At 42.5% G+C, this 22,031-nt stretch overlaps 1 protein-coding gene across 1 annotated transcript in view; it reads right to left on the reverse strand.

Moving 5' to 3' along the window:
* The window catches only part of LOC308077321 (E3 ubiquitin-protein ligase RNF152-like), a 76,137-nt gene that overhangs the window by 30,675 nt on the left and 23,431 nt on the right, over positions 1–22,031 (reverse strand). The window contains 1 exon segment of the mRNA XM_080417961.1: positions 6,465–6,556. The gene's annotated coding sequence lies outside the window, so the exon portion shown is untranslated.

Here is a 22,031-nt window from a genome sequence, read left to right on the forward strand (position 1 = left end):
AGAGAGAGAGAGAGAGAGAGAAGTAAAAGAAAAGAGGAGATGGACAGACAAAATAGAGAGAAATGGAGAATCATCTCTGTATTCAACATGAAGTGAACCGGTGACCTCACACACTCATTATGTCTCTCTCTCTCTCTCTCTCTCTCCACTTCCCTATTATTTTTAGATCTCTAAAAATGACAATTAGTTGCAACCATAGTGTAATTCAACAGAGAACAGTCTGATGAGTCTATCTGCAACACCAGGAGAGAGAGAGAGAGAGAGAGAGAGAGAGAGAGAGAGAGAATAGGAAAAAAGATAAGTGGATAAACAAAAACAGGAGAAGGGAGAGAGAAGGGGGGATAAAATGGGAGAGAAAAAGAGGAGGATAGATAGGGAGACAGCACAGAGAAAGACACATGAGTGAACATGGGGAGGGGATGGACAGACAAACAGACACAATAAGGAAGAGACAGCCAAAGGGAGAGAAAGGTTCTGTGATGATTCCCTCTGTATTCACCATGGCCTGTGACCTCGCACGCTCATTATGTCTCCCTCTCTCATACTCCACTTCCCTTCTACAGTAACTATCATCTCAACCTCTCCAAGCCCACACACACTTCATGTCTGCTGATACAAAGCACCGGAAGAGAGAGAGAGAGAGAGAAAAGCAAATGTCAAACAGCCATTAAGGTACACGTACAGTATGACCTTCAGCACATAAGTCTCCTGAGGCCGTGTGCTGTGTGTGTTCAAATCAAACCTCCATCCTGTGTACACTACACGCTACCAACATGTGTTCATAACATAATTATCAAACGTCCATCCTGTGTACACGCTACAAACATGTGTTCATATCAAACCTCCATCGTGTGTACACGCTACAAACATGTGTTCATATCAAACCTCCATAGTGTGTACACGCTACAAACATGTGTTCATATCAAACCTCCGTTGTGTGTACATGCTACTAACATGTGTTCATATCAAACCTCCATAGTGTGTACACGCTACAAACATGTGTTCATATCAAACCTCCGTTGTGTGTACATGCTACTAACATGTGTTCATATCAAACCTCCATCGTGTGTACACGCTACCAAAATGTGTTCATATCAAACCTCCATTGTGTGTACACGCTACCAAAATGTGTTCATATCAAACCTCCGTTGTGTGTACACGCTACCAAAATGTGTTCATATCAAACCTCCGTCGTGTGTACACGCTACCAACATGTGTTCATATCAAACCTCCATCGTGTGTACACGCTACTAACATGTGTTCATATCAAACCTCCATCCTGTGTACACTCTACCAACATGGGTTCATATCAAACCTCCATTGTGTGTACACGCTACTAACATGTGTTCATAACATAATTATCAAACCTCCATCCTGTGTACACGCTACCAACATGTGTTCATATCAAACCTCCATTGTGTGTACACGCTACTAACATGTGTTCATATCAAACCTCCGTTGTGTGTACACGCTACCAAAATGTGTTCATATCAAACCTCCATTGTGTGTACATGCTACTAACATGTGTTCATATCAAACCTCCATCCTGTGTACACGCTACTAACATGTGTTCATATCAAACCTCCGTTGTGTGTACACGCTACCAAAATGTGTTCATATCAAACCTCCATCCTGTGTACACTCTACCAACATGGGTTCATATCAAACCTCCAAAATGTGTTATCATATCAAACTTCTATTGTGCATACACGCTACTAACGTGTTCATGTCAAACTTCCATCACGTGTACAGTGTATGGTACTAACATGTGTTCATGTCAAACCTCCATCATGTGTACAGTGTACATGCTACTAACATGTGTTCATATCAAACCTCCATCATGTGTACACTACAGTGTACATGCTACTAACATGTCGTGTTCATATCGTACACTGTATACGTCTGTGTACGTCTCACTTAAAGGCTATATTGAGAGTAATGCAACATGATGACTTGGGTTTGTTATCTAAAGGTCTGGTTAAATAAAGACGATGGATGAAGGAGGCTTGTGATTGAAGTACTTTGCGATTGGTAGGATAAGAATAGACAGGCTCTTCTTGTCTGCCTTGATAGGGAAAAGACAGAGGGGATATAAGGAAGCCAGAAGCCGGTCTTCTTTGACCGCTAGCTTCTTCTGCCGCAGGATGATTTCAGCCGCTTTGGCGCCGCCTGCTCTTGCGCTTTCTAGATTAAACCTAGAATGTTGTAATTTACTTCATGCTGAATAAATAGTGAACATGCCATGGTCATTGCTCATCGGAAGATTCCCCAACGCTTGGAAAAAGGCACCAGCCTGTTTATCGGGAGAAGTTCCAGGGGTTCAGTCTGTTGCTCAAGGACACGTGCAAAGCCAGGCAGAGCCGGGCTCAAACCAGGAACCTTCTAATTCTCAGCATCTGAGTGCACGTATCCAGCATCTGAGTGCACTTTGCCTCACGCAAACATACAAGCATGAGTGATCAAAGCAAGTGATAGATTTGTGCTGGTGTTTTCAGAATTTGACATTTAGAGGTGAAATGTAGAACGGATGGAAGGTTCCCTGGGATGAAAGTGTCCCTAAAACACTCCACAGAATATTTTATGAAATACTGGTGTTTCTTTGTGTTCATCTGTGATTTGTTGCCCAGGTTCGTTCCCCTCGGTCCGACATTTGAATATGGCCCAGCAAAAGCTCACCTCAACCCAGTGGTCTGCTCGAATCTGTCCCAGAAAATGAGAGATGTCATCGGCTCCGAGTCATTATCTGACCCAGGAAATGTGACATGTCATTGGCTCTGGCTCATTATCGGACTCAAGATGTGTCATGTCATGCACTCTGACTCATTAGTAAGGAAGCTTCCGATCACCACAATAATATACCTTTTGAGGAATATTATTTATTATTAGGTACCCGTTTTGTCAAAACGGTTGCATGAATTGAGATGAACATGAAAGGTTGCATCATGTGACTAAGGTCAATTTATCTGGTACCATCGAGCTCATGCTCTGTCTGTGCACCAGATACCGTATACTCACAGCAATCAAGCACAACACAACCACTTTGGGTTTGAAGACTCTGAAAGTTGATTCCGTTCATTTCTGTGCGGTATGAGCCGCACAGAAATGAAGCCAATCTCATGTGGCATGTAGCAAACACTCAAAAAACTAAGGGGACACAATTATTCGTATTGTTATGAAGTCAACATCACACTCTCTCCTCCCAACCTTCATGGAGGGCGAACGAGGACACTCTGTGAAGGTACTGTCACGTAATGTTATTCCTATGATATTACTAATGCAGTACCGTCTCCTCTGTTCCGCCTTCGCAGTCTGACACAAAGGCTTTCTGTACTCATGCATTCTTTACAGGTTTTTAATCACAGTTATCTATTCAGACACTCTGGAACTCCCATCCATGAAAATTACACAATGTATGTGTCTGCTGGAGACGGACGATGACATCCATCTGGTTCACAGCTTTTTGTGATGTTGAGGTATAATCTAAATGCAGTTCTGTTAGAGACCAACTGAAATGAAGAATCTGTTTTTTTCCCCACATTTTTAGAAGCATATCTGAGGTCATGAGTGAAAAGTAGTTTTTCCCCTAAAAGTCCAACTTAATTACTTCCTGTCGTACAAGAACAATGCGTGATTACATCAGCAGATGCTAACTAACTTCGATGTAAAAAAAAAACACGAAGAAACGCCAGCACTCACAAGTCCTTCTGGTATTTGTATTTACAATATATATCATTAAAAGTCATGCACCCGGAAAACTGCATGTCTTGGACTAAGTTGTGCTTGTTTTGTTTCTACACTAAACAATTTCAACCAATAATAATGCCAAGCACCTGTCAATGCCTCTTCCACATGGAGCTATGAATGATTCATTGGCTAGACACAAGAGGACAGTGTTTAAAAGTAGTTAAAAGTATCAGTGGTGCTCCTGGATCAAACCGGATCAAACGCGAGAGAGGAACAGACGATCCGGGCACTGAAAGGTAAAATGGAGCAAACTTCTTTTATTAAAATAAGGCGACTGAAGTATGGGGTCATGCCCGAAAGAATAAGGTCGCGGATACAAGTGGCCAAATTGAGTTTTCTCAGACGGGTGGCTGGCATCTCCCATAGAGATAGGGTGAGAAATTCAGTCACCCGGGAGAGACTCGGAGTAGAGCCGCTGCTCCTTGACTTGGAAAGGAGCCAGCTTGGGTGGTTCGGGCATCTAGTACGGATGCCTCCCGAGTGTCACCTATAGGGCAATCTGGGAACCCATCGCCAACTGAAAATGAAAAACAGCGCCCTCTGCTGTTTGTTCTATGTCTGTTGGCTCTGGGAGGACGAAAACGTAGAACCAGAGCATAGTCGCATACACAAAACCGGTGTTTTGTGTATGCCTTCAGCGCATCACTTCCGGTTGGTGCGACTATGTTTTCATTCCCACTAACAATATTTCTACACGGAACACTAACACCACTTCTCCCAGAGAACATGGATCGTTTTGGTTATAAGCCCACTTGTTTCTATGATGAAAGAGTAAGTTAAAATGTGAATATCTTTCCGTGGTTTTGTCTGCTCCGCGGACACTATTGTTAAATTAGTTTCGGTTTGTTTCGAGGGGGAAAGATCGACGGACATGTGAATCCCGCCCACTACATTTGATTGGGTAAAGCGCGGCCCGCTTCCTGATCTGAAGGCACGCCCATGCGCACATGTTATGACGAACCTCACCGACAGATTCCAACGCAGTGCAGAATCTGTTCTTGAGAGATTATTAGGGAGATCCTCGCTGCACCCCCGCGACCCAACTCCGGATAAGCGGTTGAAGCTAGATGGATGGATGGATGGACTGCCAACATGTTTCGACCTCAAGCGGTCTTCATCAGGGCACCCCGATGAAGACCTTTTGAGGTCGAAACAAGTTGGCAATCGACTTGTTTTAATAAACGCTGTCAACATTTTGGGGCTTGCGCGGGGGAACACGGAATCGAATCCCGGGTAGGACATGAGAGTTACGGATCGAAGTTTAAACATTTGCAGTCACTGCGTACGTCTTCATTTCTCACATGCAGGCCCCTGACGCAAGCTATAGCACTCTGACAGGTGTGAGAGAACAGAATAGACCAACACCTGCTGGGCGCTAATGAGAGAACGGCGCCCAGCGGTCGGTGACATCATGCAGGGACAAGGAGGCGATGACAAGCTGACTTCATCACTGATGATAGCATCCGGCGAACGCAGACAGATGAACACACACACACACAGGAAGCCGAAGAGTCACTCGTCATACAGTCGAAGACAACAGCAGCACACATGAAGCTGTATATCACACCCACACACACAAATGCCTCAAAAACACATAAGTAAGTAAGTTTGTTGGAGAGTTCACACACACACACACACACACACACCCCCACACACACACACACACACACACACACACACACACACACACACACACACACACACACACACACACACACACACACACACACACACACACACACACACACACACACACACACACACACACACACACACACACACACACACACACACACACACACAGTAGTGTAAATGACTCCATTAGGCATTCATTCGCTCCCATCTCCAAACCGCCCACACCGGTCTGAATCTTTCCTGTTAACAGGACAACCATCGTTTTCCTCCAATACAAGGATGTTTGTGAATTAACTGGATCATCAGTTCATTTGATTCATCGCCACTCCAAGCGGAAGTCCGCTTGCTATGACTGCATGTGGTGTTTTAATCGGAACAGTAGTACCTGTTATTCAAAGCTAGAGCCCGGGCCGATATATCGGAGTTGGATGATACATGGGTCACTATTTGACTTTTTTGAAGAAATCGGTATCAGCAGTTTTGCAGACGATGTGTACCGGTTAAAAAAAAAACATGTTATACCTTTCTCACACACACACACACACACACACACACACACACACACACACACACACACACACACACACACACACACACACACACACACACACACACACACACACACACACACACACACACACACACACACACACACACACACACACACACACACACACACACACACACACACACTTGGTGACTTACAATAAGTGCATTCAACATAGGTAGGCAAGAAAACTACTAATCACTTTCTTTCTCGAAGTCTTAAGTGCATTTTCTTCTAAAACAAGCAACTAAGAGCATACCTTGCGCTAAGGTAAAAGTGCAATATAGCACCTACCTACCTTTCTTAAACAGATGAGACAAATAGGAAAATCTAATGAGCAAGAGCTAAAACAAATAAGTGTATCAAATAAACAAGATCCAATAAAACAAGCACGTACACATTATCCAGGTTTTATCCGTCCGGTGACGAATATTAACTCAGACACAGTCAAATCTAGTGCGTGTGCGTGTGCGTGTGCGTGTGTGTGTGTGTGTGTGTGTGTGTGTGTGTGTGTGTGTGTGTGTGTGTGTGCTCTCACCTTTGGGTGCAGAGTCAGGCAACGGTTATGTTTTAATCAGCGGAACATCTGACAGGCTGAGACTCACACCAGCACGGTCGGACACCCAAGGACTGTAGAGAGAAAGAAAGACAGAGTACATCAACATTTATACCTGTAGAGACAGAGAGAGAGAGAGAGAGAGAGAGAGAGAGAGAGAGAGAGAGAGAGAGAGAGACAGAGTATATCAACATTTATACCTGTAGAGACAGAGAGAGAGAGAGACAGAGACAGAGAGAGAACATCAACATTTATACCAGTAGATACAGAGAACGAGAGAGAGAGGGAGAGAGAGAGAGAGAGAGAGAGGGAGGGAGAGAGCATCAACATTCATACCAGTAGAGACAGAGAACACGAGAGAGAGAGAGAGAGAGAGAGTACATCAACATTAATACCAGTAGAGACAGAGAACGAGAGAGAGAGAGAGGGACAGAGAGTACATCAACATTATACCAGTAGAGAGAGAGAGACAGAACATCAACAGTTAGGCCAGGAGAGAGACACACGCACGCAAAAAATGAACATATTGTCTATTTAAAAAGATCATAAATGTGAAAAATATGTTTTGTATACTAGTTTGGCTAAAAGTCAGAGGTCACTTTGTGTGCAGATAAGATGTGGCATTCTGCCATTACATACTGTATGGAAACAGGAAGATGGGGCATAGCTGAGGAGGATAGAATATGTGAATAGGCCTACTGGAGAGAAATATTGCTTTAAAAAAAAGTCTAGACCCCTGATCTACCATAAATATAGATAGATTGTGAGAATGGTACTTTAATTGAATTTATTTTTGGTCATATTTTTACATTTTCAGAATATCTTTATAAAGCATGGGATAGGAGGAGAAGGGTGACTTATAATAGATTAACTTACATTTTTTGTACTATTTATTTATGCTATGTTCTATGTGCAGGTGTGAATGTATGTACTGTATGTGTCTTGTTTATAATCAGGTTGGATTATGAGTTGCTGGTTGGGTATACACTGGAATGTTTTCGTTTTTGTTTTAACACATCGAGTGCCATAAACGGTCCGGACCGTTTTTGAGGATCCAAACGAGAAGTGCCGAAAACGGTCCGGACCGTTTTTGACCCAATTCTATTTTTATACGAGTGGCCCACGTGGGGCGCTAAAACGAAACTTTGACATCACCCAAGGAGTTTCTGAGAAGAAGAGGCTGGATGTGGCTCCATGTCAAAAATCCTTCCGGTCGGCGTTTTCAATGTTATCTCCTTGACTAAAAGCTTAATATCTCCATTTCTTTTTAACGTGGTGGAAACGAGCCGTTTTCGATCGGCGATCACGCTGCAATGGAGGATCGCGTTGGAAATATTATTGTTCCAGGCGTTAGTCGGGACCCTCCGCCGTCTCGCACGCACGCTTTGTTTACATGCACTTCCGCGTCGGGGCTTCTACAGCACGAAACGTATAACGCAAGTGGATGGAAGAAATGCAGGCACTCAACGTATAATATTTTAATAAACCTCTGGCATCCAATGTGTTAATTGATGCATCCATCCATCCAAATAGCAGATCTACAAGCTCACAACGCGTGGCTATTTCCTTGATTCCATTTTAAGGTTTGGACATCGACATTCGCTGCACTGTGATTGGCCTCCATAGTACCCCCCTACACCCCTAACCCTACACATTCAATGCAAATCACTGGCCACCATTGTACCCCCCTAACCCTGCACCGTGATTGGCCACCATTGTACACCCCTAACCCCTACACATTCAATGCTAGCTGTAATATGATTGGCTGACTTTATTGGCTGACTCTATTCAGGACTGTGATTGGCTAGTGAAACACATGACAGATGTGCATAGCCCTATAAATAGGACCATGCACTTAAAAAAAAACACATTTATGTTTTTTTTTAAGTGAATCACCCATTGTGGACCAACCATTGTTTATTTATTGTTTATTGTTAATAAATAGCACCACCTACTTCAGAAATATTACTTTTCTTTAAGTGAACTTCCATCACTGTGATGACCACTGTGACCACACCGCCCACTTCACACTGGGTGTGATTTTTTAAAAGTATAAAGTTATTCAATATATCAGTCATTTCTTTGTATATTTAGGTAATTTGTCATATCTGACCTGTGCAACATCAAAGCCTAAAAGGCAAACAGAAATGTGAAATCTATTCATAATGTTCCAATGTTCGACGACAGAAACGCAATTAAACCGTTAATCGCAAATTACAGGAGTGACAATTAAATGTCAAGTAAAATGTCATAATCGTGACATCCCTATCCAGCCATCCATCTCCTGTCTCTTCATTTCACCGTTCTGATACATCTGTGCAACAGAAGGGCATCAAACAACAATCACTTCGGTCCAAAACGTTCCACATCAACACGGTGTGATGTGGAACCATCTGGAGGGCCATAGTAGAACTAATTCAACACATTGCGTGACAGGAGAAGCCTGTTTCAACATCACATGGTTCGTGTCTGCTCTGTTCTGCTGTGTAGGAGGTCTATCTGTACCTTTGTGTGTTGGTAAAACGTTGGAGAATTCAACAAAACAGTGTGTTGTCACACATAGACGATCTAATACTCATGAGACAATTTTGAGTTTGCAACAATCTGTAATAGCAGTGGTTCTAAAAAAAAACCTGTCAAGGACCCCCAAATTGACACTTATTAGCCCACAGACCCCCATTTGAAAAGATATGCCAGGGACCCCCATAAGAGAAGATTTTTACGGCTCTATAGCAGTGATTTTCAACCATTTTAATTTCAAGGACATGCATTAGGCTAATGCATGTAATTTAGTGGCATTCCTATGGAACCCCAATTTATATTGTACCGTAAAATCAATGTTCATTTAAATTTGAGAGTGTACAAATGGAACCAAATGGACCCTAATGGGTCCATTTGGTTCCATTTGTACACTCTCAGAGTTACAGACCCATAAGGGTCATTTGGTCCTAAACTATCCATCATTGAGCTGGGGACCACCTGGAACTCCCTCAAGGACCCCTGGGGGTCCCCGGACCCCACTTTGAGAACCAAAGATGTATAGCACCTATTATGTTATGTTACCTGTATGTATATTTTTTTAGAAAGAAAATATGTTAATTGAATAGTTAGCGGCAAAGTGAGTTTTAGTGTCGAAGTGTCCTTGAGCAAGACACTGAACCCCAAACCAACCCCGATAAGCAGGTTGGTGCATGGTTGGTGCATGGTTGGTGCATGGTTGGTGCATGGTTTGCTCCGCCATCGGCCTGTGAATGTGTGTGTGAATGGGTGAATGTAATGCACATTGTCAAGTGCTTTGGATAAAGGCGCTGTATAAATGCAATCCATTTACACATTTCTAGCGACAACAAAAAAGTCTATTTTGCTTTATCCTGGTGTGTTTGGATCGCCTTCTTCTCCTGTGAGTCACTGAGTGAACTGTGGTAATTATCAAACATGTTTGATAATTATCTGGGAACGGTAGTGCATGGGCGTCTGCCGTGAGAGACGAGACTTGCAAGTGTGGAGCGGAGAGATGCTTCTGAGACATGTCTGAAATGCTTCTGCTTGAATCACAAGCATTGTCTAGAGCAGGGGTTCTCAACCAGTGGTCTAGGGACCACCAGTGGTCCTTGAGGGGGTTCCAGGTGGTCCCCAGGTAAATGATGGAGAGTTGGTAACCAAATGGACCCTTATACTGTAAATCTTTAACTCTTGAGAGTGTGAAATGAAACCAAATGCACCCTTACGGGTGCATTTGGTTTCATTTTACGCTCTCAAGAGTTACATTATTTGTTAAACATCTGCATTACTTAATTTACAAGAAGTCTCCACAATTAGAGCATGTAGAAGAATTGTTATTTTGATCAGCGTTTGCCTGTCATCTCTCCTATTGGTACCAACATCAATACAGCATGGATGGAATTGTGGACAAAATCTTATCCAACGACAACAAAATATTCTAAGTCTTGGGTCTGAGAGTGTAAATCTCATCAAATGGTGGTCCGATATACCGAATAAATAATGGACCTTGATGTGAAAAGGGTTGAAAACCACTAGCCTAGAGTGACATTGTGGCTACAACAGGACGCTAGCACCCAGTGGAATCCAGGTGTGACAGACACGGACGAACGCAAAGAACGCTGAGATGGAGCAAATGCATGGTAGTTAATTTTTGTGCTCGACATTAACCCATTAAGACCTGAAGCCGATTCTACATGTCTCCTAAATCCTAACAGTATTCTGAAAAACGTACGTTTCTATATCAGTGGTTCTCAAACTTTTTCATGTCAAGGACCCCCAAAATGATATGTATTTGGTCGCCGACTCCCATCTCAAAATATTTTGTTCCAGGGACCCCCCAGAAGCAAAGATTTGAAACGATTTGCACACGTTTTCACGATAAAAAAAAAAATAGCAGATCTACAAGCTCATAGCCGCGCTATGAGCTTGTATATCTGCTATTTTTGAATATCCAAATTGTAAAATAATGCTTTTTAGCTCAAATCAAAAAATGACACAGATGCGTTCCATGGGTCTTATTGGGTTAAAACACTTTCTTCAAGTGTTTTAATGCCACTTCCTCATGAGGGGCAAATTCATACATGTAATTAACACTTGTTCCTGACTGTTAATTCCTGTTAATTACAGTAATGGCAAAAGTCACTATGACTTCGCCAAGGTTAATATATCATTAGTTAAGGGCCATTCGTGGTTGGTCTGTAGAACTACCTTTTTCGGTGGCTTCTATGGCAATGATGAGTGCTCATAGGCGGGTAAGATTAGAAGCCACCAAAAAATAGCAGATTTAGCAACCCACCACATGTGCCTTACTATAAAGAAAACATCACATGGATGCACCTGGGACGTATCATCAGTGTTATAGCCTCGGGTCATCGGGTGTTTCGGGTCTCGCAACAACATACACCCTCGCCCAGGTGACCCAGCCAGGGTTGATCAAGCCCCGACTTAAGTCCCAGTAGTCTACCCACGGTCAGTCCTATACACAAATCCACGGAGCGCTGCCCTGCGCGCAGCCATTGCTGCGGTGTCAACGCTCCGCGGACGCGACACCGCAGCAATGGCCGCCTACAGGCAGCTACAGGCAGCGCGTCTGTGGATTCGTCTATAGGGAAAGACAGGGCCACTCAGTCCACTTCTCCGGAACTACTCTGCCGGGACTCGGGGAGGCTCTGGCACGTGGAGGGACTAGGCTCTGTGGGTTGTCTCCTGGCCGGGCTCCTCCTTCGTCTCACCAGGTCCAGGACCTGAGCGCTGCACCAGATCCGTTGCACCACCCCGATCCAAACATTTCCTTCTGGCGTGATTTGTGGTTCCTTGGGCCGTGGTGGTACTGCAGGCTCCACTTGCGGCTTGCTTGAACGGCCCTCCTAAAGGCCTCACCGTGGGTTTGTTGGGCTTCTTCCTCACGAAAGACACAGGCTGGGGCGCTAACCCATCACCCATTATGATATATTGGTTAAGTCATAGTGACTTCATCAGGAATTAATGATGAATTAATGATACATTCAGGATGAATTGATGCATGAGTCAATCGTTAATTAAGCGCTAATTAAGTGTTACTTACATGTATGAATTTGCCCCTTATGAGGAAGTGTTACCGTACCATTCCCATAACAGGGTTGAAAGTGTCTAAAGCAGCCATGATCCACACAGTGTGCAAAAGTGTGGTCATTAATGTGGAAATGGCTAAGTGGACCAAGGACGCAGTGACACAGCTGTCCTTTTGGCAGATCACTGCCATTTCCTCTAATGTTATGCCTGTCAGTCATTTCAGAAGAGCAGGTGTTGCATATATAACCTTTAATTTTGGAACGGAACCCTTCAATTTCTGTGTAGAAGAGTCACACCACCATATAGGGAAGGTGTGTGTGTGTGTGTGTGTGTGTGTGTGTGTGTGTGTGTGTGTGTGTGTGTGTGTGTGTGTGTGTGTGTGTGTGTGTGTGTGTGCACGTGTGCACGTGTGCATGAGTACACCTGCCTCTAAAAACAGCAGGTTTAAGCTAGAGTATGTATTACAGAGTAAATGTACACATACTCCCTCTAGTCCTCTACATTGAACACAATTTTCAACCTGGCGTCCCAATTTTGGTAATGTCATTATTATTGTCAAAATAGTCAAAACATTTCAAATATTTCCTTTGGCGGGAGCGAGGAAGCCCACTCTAACACGGGGAGAACATGCAAAGTCCACGCCGAACGTCCCCGGTTGAGCCCTCAGTGGGATTCGAACCCAGGACCCTTCTTGCTGTGAAGCACAGTGATCAGTAAACCACTCTTACTGCACATTCAATCAACCAGTGGTCCTTGAGGGGGTTCCAGGTGGACCCAGCTAAATGATGGAGAGTTGATAACCAAATGGACCCTTATACAGTAGATCTTTAACTCTTGAGAGTGTAAAATGAAACCAAATGGACCCTTACGGATCCATTTGGTTTCATGTTACGCTCTCAAGAGTTAAATTATTATATATAAACATCTGCAATACTTAATTAAATAATTGTTATTTTGATCAATGTTTTGCTCTCCTACTGTATGTATATCTCTCCTATGGTACCAACATCAATACAGCATGTGGAATTGTGGACAAAATCTAATCCAACGATAACAAAATATTCTACGTTTTGGGTCTGAGAGGCTAAGTCTCATCAAACGGTGGTTCCGTGGCTCAAATGCCGAATAAATAATGGACCTTGATATGAAAAGGCACTAGAGTCATCATGAGCATGTGTGCGTGCGTGTGTGTGTGTGTGTGTGTGTGTGTGTGTGTGTGTGTGTGCGCGCGTGCCTGAGAGCTTCCTAAACACATTATCCAAGAGAAAACCGCTGAGGTCTAAATTAATTAATTGAAGTCCATCAACCTAAAGAAAAGCAAATGACGGCTGCCGATTGTGCTGCTTGTGATAACTGATAACTTGTAATAACGAGAGGTAATAACTGCTCCTCCCTCTCCTCCCAGAATCATTTCATTCCACCTCTCCCACTTCCTCTCCTCTCTCCATCATCACTTCATAGCATTTATGTCGGCTTTTCGTTCCCTGTGTGTGTGCGTGTGCGTGTGTGAGAGTATGCGTGTGAGTGTGCGTGTGAGTGTGCGTGTGTGGTGTAAAAAGTATTCACATGTTTTACTTAAGTAAAAGTATCAATACTGCAATGTAGAAATACTCTGTTACAAGTAAAAGTCGTAGAATTAAAAATGTATAGTAAAAGTACAAAAGTATTGGTATCAAAATATACTTAAAGTACAAAAGTAAATGTTTTCAAATGTATAAAATGTGTAAAAAGCTTTTGAAAATAGCCGATCTACAAGCTCACAATGCACGCATTGTGAGCTTGTAGATCTGCTATTTTCAAATGGCCGAAATAGGGCTGAAGTGGGTAATATATGTTTTGTAATAATAATAAAAATCTACAAAGTAACTAAAGTTTTCAAATAATTGTAGTGGAGTAAAAGTACAATATTTGCCTCTCAGATGTAGTGGAGTAGAAGTAAAATTACTGATAATTGGAAATACTCCAGTAAAGTAAAGGCACCTCAAACCTGTACTTAAGTACAGTACTTAAGTAAATGTACTTAGTTACTTTCCACCACAGGCGTGTGTGTGTGTGTGTGTGTGTGTGTGTGTGTGTGTGTGTGTGTGTGTGTGTGTGGTGGGGGTAGATGTGTCTTATCTCTCTCTCCATCCCTGACATTTCCACTCTCCTCTTCCATTACTCTCTCCTCCTCTCGCTGTTATTTCTCGCTCATTGTCCAGTGCTCCGTCTCTCTCTCTCTCTCTCTCTCTCTCCGCCCTGTCTGGTGCTTTTCATCCTGTCACCCCACGTTGTGATATACATTATGTTGTCATGGCGATGCGAGGCAGAGCGAGGAGCCGCTAATTGGCCCCTGTGACCCCTTACGAAAGCCTTCTAATAAATTCTCTTTTACAGATCGGCCATTTTCACTATATTTGAAATAGGGCTAAAAGAGGTTAATTGTTCATGTACTTTATATTCTTCCTAGACAGCGGTGTCAAAAGTAGTGGTTGTATCCAGATAATACAAATAGGGCCTACTCAAGTAAAGTGCAGATATTCAGGTATAGATTACTCAAGTACAGGGATGAGCTGTAGGGGGTGCTACGGGGGGTCGGCGACCCCTTAGTTCTGGCGCTGGGGGGCTGGGAGCTCCACATACACACGCGAGCACGCACCGTCAGCTGCGGTCTTTAACACCTTAAAGTTTAAACAATAGCCTCTCAAGGTTCACGCCGTCAGCGGCGAGCCGTTCTCAATAGCGTCTACCTGGCTGCTTTGCATAACATTAGGCTACTGGAGAAAAGCCATGGACTTGAATTGAATGCGTTACATTCCTCTCACAATGAGAGACAACAGTCTCTGCACTGCAGAGTGTGAAGGGGATCGCTTAGAAGAGGATCCAGTTCTCTGAGACAAGACAAAGACAAGTTGTCTGATTATTTTAAGTACTTATGTGTGGGTGAGTCTATGTAAAGGGCTTTTATATAAAACTAAAAGGAAAGTAAAATAATTAATTAATTGAAACAAAAATAAAAACAACAAATTAACAATGCAACTAAATAATAAGATATCATTACATAAAAAAATGTGCACATGCGTGCACGTGCGCTGCGCGTGCACGTGACGTCAGAAAATATAGCCCCCCTAGTTCAAAAATCCACAGCTCATCACTGCTCAAGTAAATGTACTTAGTTACTGTCCACCAACTGGTTAGAGTATAACCAAATCAAAACCAGATAGATTGCAGGAACTCAATCAGTTCGGCTCCGTTTCCACATTGTTGGGACACAAAAGAAACGCACGGTGAGCCATGACAACCAGTGATGGAAGAAGTACTCAGATATTTTTTCAGATATTTTAATCTTAAAGTAGCGATACCACAATATAAAATACGCTGTTACAAGTAAAAGGCACTGTATTCAAAATGTTACTTGTTACTTGTAAAAGTATAAAAGTATTGGCATCAAAATATACTTAAAGTACCAAAAGTCAAAGTACTAAATGTTTGAAAATAGCAGATCTACAAGGTCACAACGCGTCGCGAGCTTGTAGATTGGCTATTTTCAAATAGCCTATATAAAATAGTGCTAAAGTGGTTAATGTATGTTTTATAATAGAATAATTTATATCTGCAAAGTAACTTAAGTTTTCAAATAATTGTAGTGCAGTAAAAGTACAATATTTGCCTCTGAGATTACAAGTACAAGTAAAAGTATTGGAAATTGGAAATACTCCAGTAAAGTAAAAAATACCTTAAAATTGTACCTAAGTACAGTACTTGAGTAAATGTACTTAGTTACTTTACACCACTGATGACAACAGCAACCCGGCGACAGCAGGTCAAATTGTTTATCCTAAGAGCCATTATGGTCCAGACCATGCAGGCAACAAAGACCGTTAATTACTGGATTATGTCCCACTGCAGTACAATGCAAGTCAATAGGCCCTGGGGGGCGGGGGGGGGGGGGGGGTGTCATTAGCCCGGGATCACCATCAGGGAAAGCAGGGGAAGGTTTTATTAATAGAACCTGACCGATGCCACAATTTTGAGTCCGATGCCGATGTTGGAGAGTCCTAGACCACGATAGCCGATTCTGACCGATATTTTGTCAAAAGGTGCAACATTTTCTTACCAATTTGGAAAAACTTGGATTTGATTAAAGTTTCTATTTGAGAATATTAACAACAATTTATTTTATTTAAACACTTTTCCCTATTCCAATTTTTTTTTTTTGTGTAACATTTTACCAAGAATGAACTGCGCAAAATATAAGTGACAGAAAGGTATAAAATGTAAAAAGAAAATCGGTACACATTGGCTGCAAAACTGCCGACACCGATTTCGTCAAAAAAGTCAAATAGTGACCCATGTATCGTCCAACTCCGATATATCGGCCGGGCTCTAGCTTTGAATAACATGTAACATGTTCCAATTAAAACGCCACATGCAGTCATAGCAAGCGGACTTCCGCTTGGAGTGGCGATGAATCAAATGAACTGATGATCCAGTTAATTCACAAACATCCTTGTATTGGAGGAAAACGATGGTTGTCCTGTTAACAGGAAAGATTCAGACTGGTGTGGGCGGAAGGGTTTGGAGCGAGCGGAGATAGGAGCGAATGAATGCCTAATGGAGTCAGTTACACTACAGTATACATGGCTCTGGCTAGCAGGCTTTGGATAATATGTGTGTGTGTGTGTGTGTGTGTGTGTGTGTGTGTGTGTGTGTGTGTGTGTGTGTGTGTGTGTATGTGTATGTGTATGTGTGTGTGTGTGTGTGTGTGTGCATGCGCGTGTGTGTGTGTGTGTGTGTGTGTGTGTGTGTGTGTGTGTGTGTGTGTGTGTGTGTGTGTGTGTGTGTGTGTGTGTGTGCATGCGTGTGTATGTGTGCGTGTGCGTGTGCGTGTGTGTGTGTGTGTGTGTACATATAAAGAGGTCAGTTTATACTGCTACACATATCTGGCCACCTCCCCCTTGGCAAGGTACTGTACTGGGAACTAGATGTTCCTGCCATGAAACCTCACACCCACACAGCACACACGCACGCACGCACGCACACATGGGTGGCTGCGCAATTAATGACAGAATTACAGGGATGCAAACATGTGAGGTGAAAAAAGAGAGCTACCTGAAGGTGAAATACCTAGCAGAAATATAATCCAACAGCGTATATGATAATAATAATAGGCAGAAACCTTGTATCTCTGAATTTCTAGTGTTCATGTTTTTTTCGTCAGTTAATGCCCTACTTCGTCATACAAGTGTCAAGCTAAAGAAGTGAAAATAGCCGATCTACAAGCTCAAAATGTGTTGTATCGTGACACATTGTGAGCTTGTATAGATCAGCGACGATAATATATCCACACATGACATGTTTACATGAATAGAAATTCCTAATTATCTAACTCTCAACCTCGACTGATGCAAATTCATTTCAAAGTTGCAATTTCAATGTAAATTTTTCACACACATGCTTCCTATGAGAGTCTCACCTTTGTGCCAGATTCTCAGGCCTATATACGAGCACATTAATTTCATATCAGAGAAAAACATCCTCTTTGTATTCAAACGGCGGTGTCGAGGTTCAACCCAGGCAAAGTGGAGGTTTGTACCAATCAGACCCCATGCTGTTGTGCACAGCCAGACTCACTGACACATTGCTTCTCAAAATGTTCATGTCGAGGACCCCCGAATTGATATAGATTTGGCCGCGGGACCCCCATCTGAAAAGGTTTTGTGCCAAGGACCCCCAGAAGAGAAGATTTATGTATGTAACATTTTCTATATTTTTCAAGAAGTTTCAAAAATAGCAGATCTACAAGCTTGTAGATCTGCTATTTTTTAATAAATGGATAAAAGTGGTTAAAAGTTTTGTGATGCTGTATTGACAAATCTTGCTGAGGAACCCCCCCCCCCCCGCAAGGACCCCTGGGGACCCCACTTTAAGAACCACTACACTAACACATCGCTTCTCAAAGTTGGGTCCGGGGACAGGGGGTCCCCAGCAGAATTAGCTAATATAACATCCAAATCAGTTTAACTGCACTTCACACTGTTCCAAGATAGACAATCTACAAGCTCACAGCGTGTTCCGATCTGACGTGTGGTGAGCTTGTAGATCTGCAATTTCATTTGGAATAATCTTTAAAAAAAATTAAGCATTTTGAATACTTTAGGAGTCTTTTAACACAAATCTTCTCTTCTGGGTGTCACTGGCACAATAGATTTTCAGATTGGGGTCCGCCGTCAAATCCTTTTGGGGGTCCTTGACACAGGTTAAACAAAGTCATTGTTCCGTCGCGCACAGAGTAAAGAGTCACGCCCATGGCTCCATAAATCAGCCCTTATTTGACTTTTGGGACGACCTCGGTACTGGCAATAATGCAGCCAACGTGTCCCAATTTGTAAACACTTTCAACCCGGCGTCTCTATTGTGGGCATGGCATTATAGGTGAATGTGTTCTACATTTAAAAAAAAATAGCTGATCTACAAGCTCACACAATTATTTGCAACGCGCCATATTGTGAGCTTGTAGATCAGCTATATTTTGAATTGTTTGAGTAGGGCTTAAAGTGGTCAAATAAAGTTAAATGTTCTCAAATAAAATCTTGAATCAAAGTGTTTTAAATTGATTAGTAAACCAGCTCACGCTTTGTGCTTGAAAATTGTGGACAGACGGAGCAACCGACACACTCACTGGCTTATTCTAACTTCTAAAAACCCATTAGACGGCCCATCTGCTGAATGGAAGTTTTCTGAGGTTAGACGAGATTTGGATTAGATTAGGTGAGATTTAAATACGTGTCCGTCATGTAAGACCGGAATCTCTCTCTCTCTCTCCCTCCCCTCAGTTTATCCGAGGACACAGCCCCCCATCAGAATGAGACTTAAAGGACCACTTCAACCATTTTCAATCTTCATATAGTTGGTCACTAATGCTCATTATACTAAAATGGCACCATTTCTGTCTACTCACTGTGTCTCAGAGGGCTGTGGACAGTTCAGAAACCTGCCTACCAGTGACATCATCAATTGGGATTCCAATAGAAACAACATAATATTTCTCTTCCTGGAAAGTTAGCATGCTGAAATAGAAGCCATTGTTCTTGCATTAATTATAAAATTAAAACAAATGGTTAAAATCTTGTTTGAATTGACCAAAAAATTATGTCATTGAAAGGCAGTTTTCCTTAACCCTTTAAGACCTGGAACTGTGTCATTTTTAGATTTGAGCTAAAAAAGCATTATTTTACACTTTGTGCTATTCAAAAATAGCAGATCTACAAGCTCATAGCGCGGCACCGAGTGCCGCGCTACGAGCTTGTAGATCTGCTATTTTTGAAAAATCGTGAAAATGTGAGCAAATCTTTGAATATATATATTTTTAAAGCGAAAATTTCTAACTCAAATCGTTGCTTCTGGGGGGTCCCTGGAACAAAATATTTTGATGGGGGTCCGCGGCCAAATACGTATAATTTTGGGGGTCCTTGACATGAAAAAGATTGAGCACCACTGATATAGAAACATACGTTTTTCAGAAAACTGCTGAGATTTAGGAGACATGTAGAATCGGCTTCAGGTCTTAACTGTCCACAGCACTTGTACGACACTCTTGGACAACGACGTAAGGGCATTTATTTACAGGAAAAAAACATAAAAAGTTGCCGTGGAGATACAAGGTTTCTTCTTCTATGTGTACACGGGCACGTGCGCACATATTGAAAAACATACACACACTCACACACACACTTATGCTCTGTCCTGATTATGACCTCTGTGAGGATAATACTATTTTCCCCCACATTTTCCAGACTCGTCTCCTCTGGGACAATATCACAAGCTTACACTGAGGGCTGTGTGTGTGTGTGTGTGTGTGTGTGTGTGTGTGTGTGTGTGTGTGTGTGTGTGTGTGTGTGTGTGTGTGTGTGTGTGTGTGTGTGTGTGTGTGATACTGTTAATTGTTTAAAAAGCCACAGATAATAGTCGACTACTACACAGACTTGTCCCCATTTCAACATGAAGTAAACAAGATTTAGCTGCTTTCTGGGTCAAAGCCAGGGAAATTATAATAATTTATTTTGAAAGCTTTTTCCCTTCTTTCCTTCGTCTTACCCCAGACTAAAACACTCACACACGAACCCACACGCACACACACACACACTGTGTGAGCTTAGATCTGCTATTTTCACATTTATTAACCCATTAAGACCTGGAACGCATCTGTGTCACTTTTTGATTTAAGCTAAAAAGCATTATTTTACACTTTGGCTATTCAAAAATAGCAGATATACGAGTGCCGCGCTACGAGCTTGTATATCTGCTATTTTTGAAAAATCGTGAAAATGTGTGCAAATATTTGAATATATATTGTTTTAAAGCGAACATTTTTAACTCGAATCTTTGCTTGTGGGGGTCCCTGGAACAAAATATTTTGAGATGGGGGTCGGCGGCCAAATACATTTTAGGGGTCCTTGACATGAAAAGGTTTGAGCACCACTGATATAGAAACGTATGTTTTTCAGGATACTGTTGGGATTTAGAAGATTTTTTTTGTAGAAATAATGGTAATGGTGATATTGATTTGAAGTCGCCCAGCACCATCTACAGTATATCCAATATAACACACATGCCGTCCAAACAGATCGTCACCCTCAGACTTGTTTTACACCCTGTGATCATTGGCAGACTCAGTGCCAAGTGTATAAACAGTGGATGAGGACACCCTGGTTGGCACCGCTGCAGTAAATCTACTGGCAGAGAAACACATTTATTATTATGGTGAGAAACACAGAGAGACACCAAGACACGGAGAGTGGAAGAGAGAGAGCGGGGCGGGGGGGGGAGAGAGAGAGAGAAGAGGGGGGAGGGAGAGAGAAAGATGAGAGAGAGTGAGAGAGATTGAGAGAGCGAGAGAGCGAGAGAGAGAGAGAGAGAGAGAGAGAGAGAGAGAGAGAGAGAGAGGGGGGATAGAGAGAGTGAGAGAGAGAGGGGGGAGAGAGAGAGTGAGAGAGAGAATGGTGGAAACAAACAGAACGATAAGAGATACATGGGGATGGAAGAGGGACAAAGACAGTGATAGACGATCACAGAGACACAGAGAGGAACAGACAGTTCAGATGGAGAGAAAGGGACAGAAACAGTGTGCTGGTAATAGAGAGAGAGAGAGAGAGAGAGAGAGAGGGCGAGTGAGTGGGGGTCAAATTGAGGACGAGGGAAAGAGGTGGAACAGTGAATGAGCCCACGTCAACAGCTACCTGTTGTACAAGGTCGGTCACAAACATAAACAAAGATATTAGAGAGGGAAAAAAGCAAAGAGGGGATGGCAATATCCACCGCCTAGCGTTAGCAATAGCCTACATTTCTTTAGTTAGTCTTGCACTGAGTGCATCTCAATCCACGCCTCGGTCATCACATGGGCTTGTGATGGACATTTCCGTCATACTTAATTTTTTGCCACGGACATACTTAGTATAACCCATTGAATCTGGGAAAGCATCTCTGTCATTTTAGATTTCTTTGGCTATTCAAAAATAGCAGATATACAAGCTCATAGCGCGGCACCGAGTGCCGCGCTATGAGCTTGTAGATCTGCTATTTTTGAAAAACTTGAAAATGTGTGCATAGCCTTGAATACATATATTTTTTTTCAAAGATTTTAAACTCAAATCTTTGCTTCTGGGGGTCCCTGGCACAAAAAAAAATCAGATGGGGGTCCGCGGCCAAATGTATATCAATTTAGGGGTCCCTGGCATGAAAAAGGTTGAAAACCACTGTCCTACAGTATTTGGCGATATATATATCTGAGCCGCGATATGAGCTTGACTTCATTAATCTAATCAGTGACCGAGAAAACCTGGAGACTGGCAAGTCAGTCACTGTATGCTGGTTGAATACAGGCATCCAAGACAGTCTATTCCGTGTTTGGGATTTCATAATTATCAGTGGAAGTGAGCTACAGTGCTTGCATTGCACATTACATGAACAAAATAACAAGTTTTTTCACATTATCATTTTTTTTAAATCAAAGGTTTA

Source organism: Gymnoscopelus braueri (genome assembly GCF_963280865.1).
Source record: "Gymnoscopelus braueri genome assembly, chromosome: 21".
NCBI lineage: Eukaryota > Metazoa > Chordata > Actinopteri > Myctophiformes > Myctophidae > Gymnoscopelus > Gymnoscopelus braueri.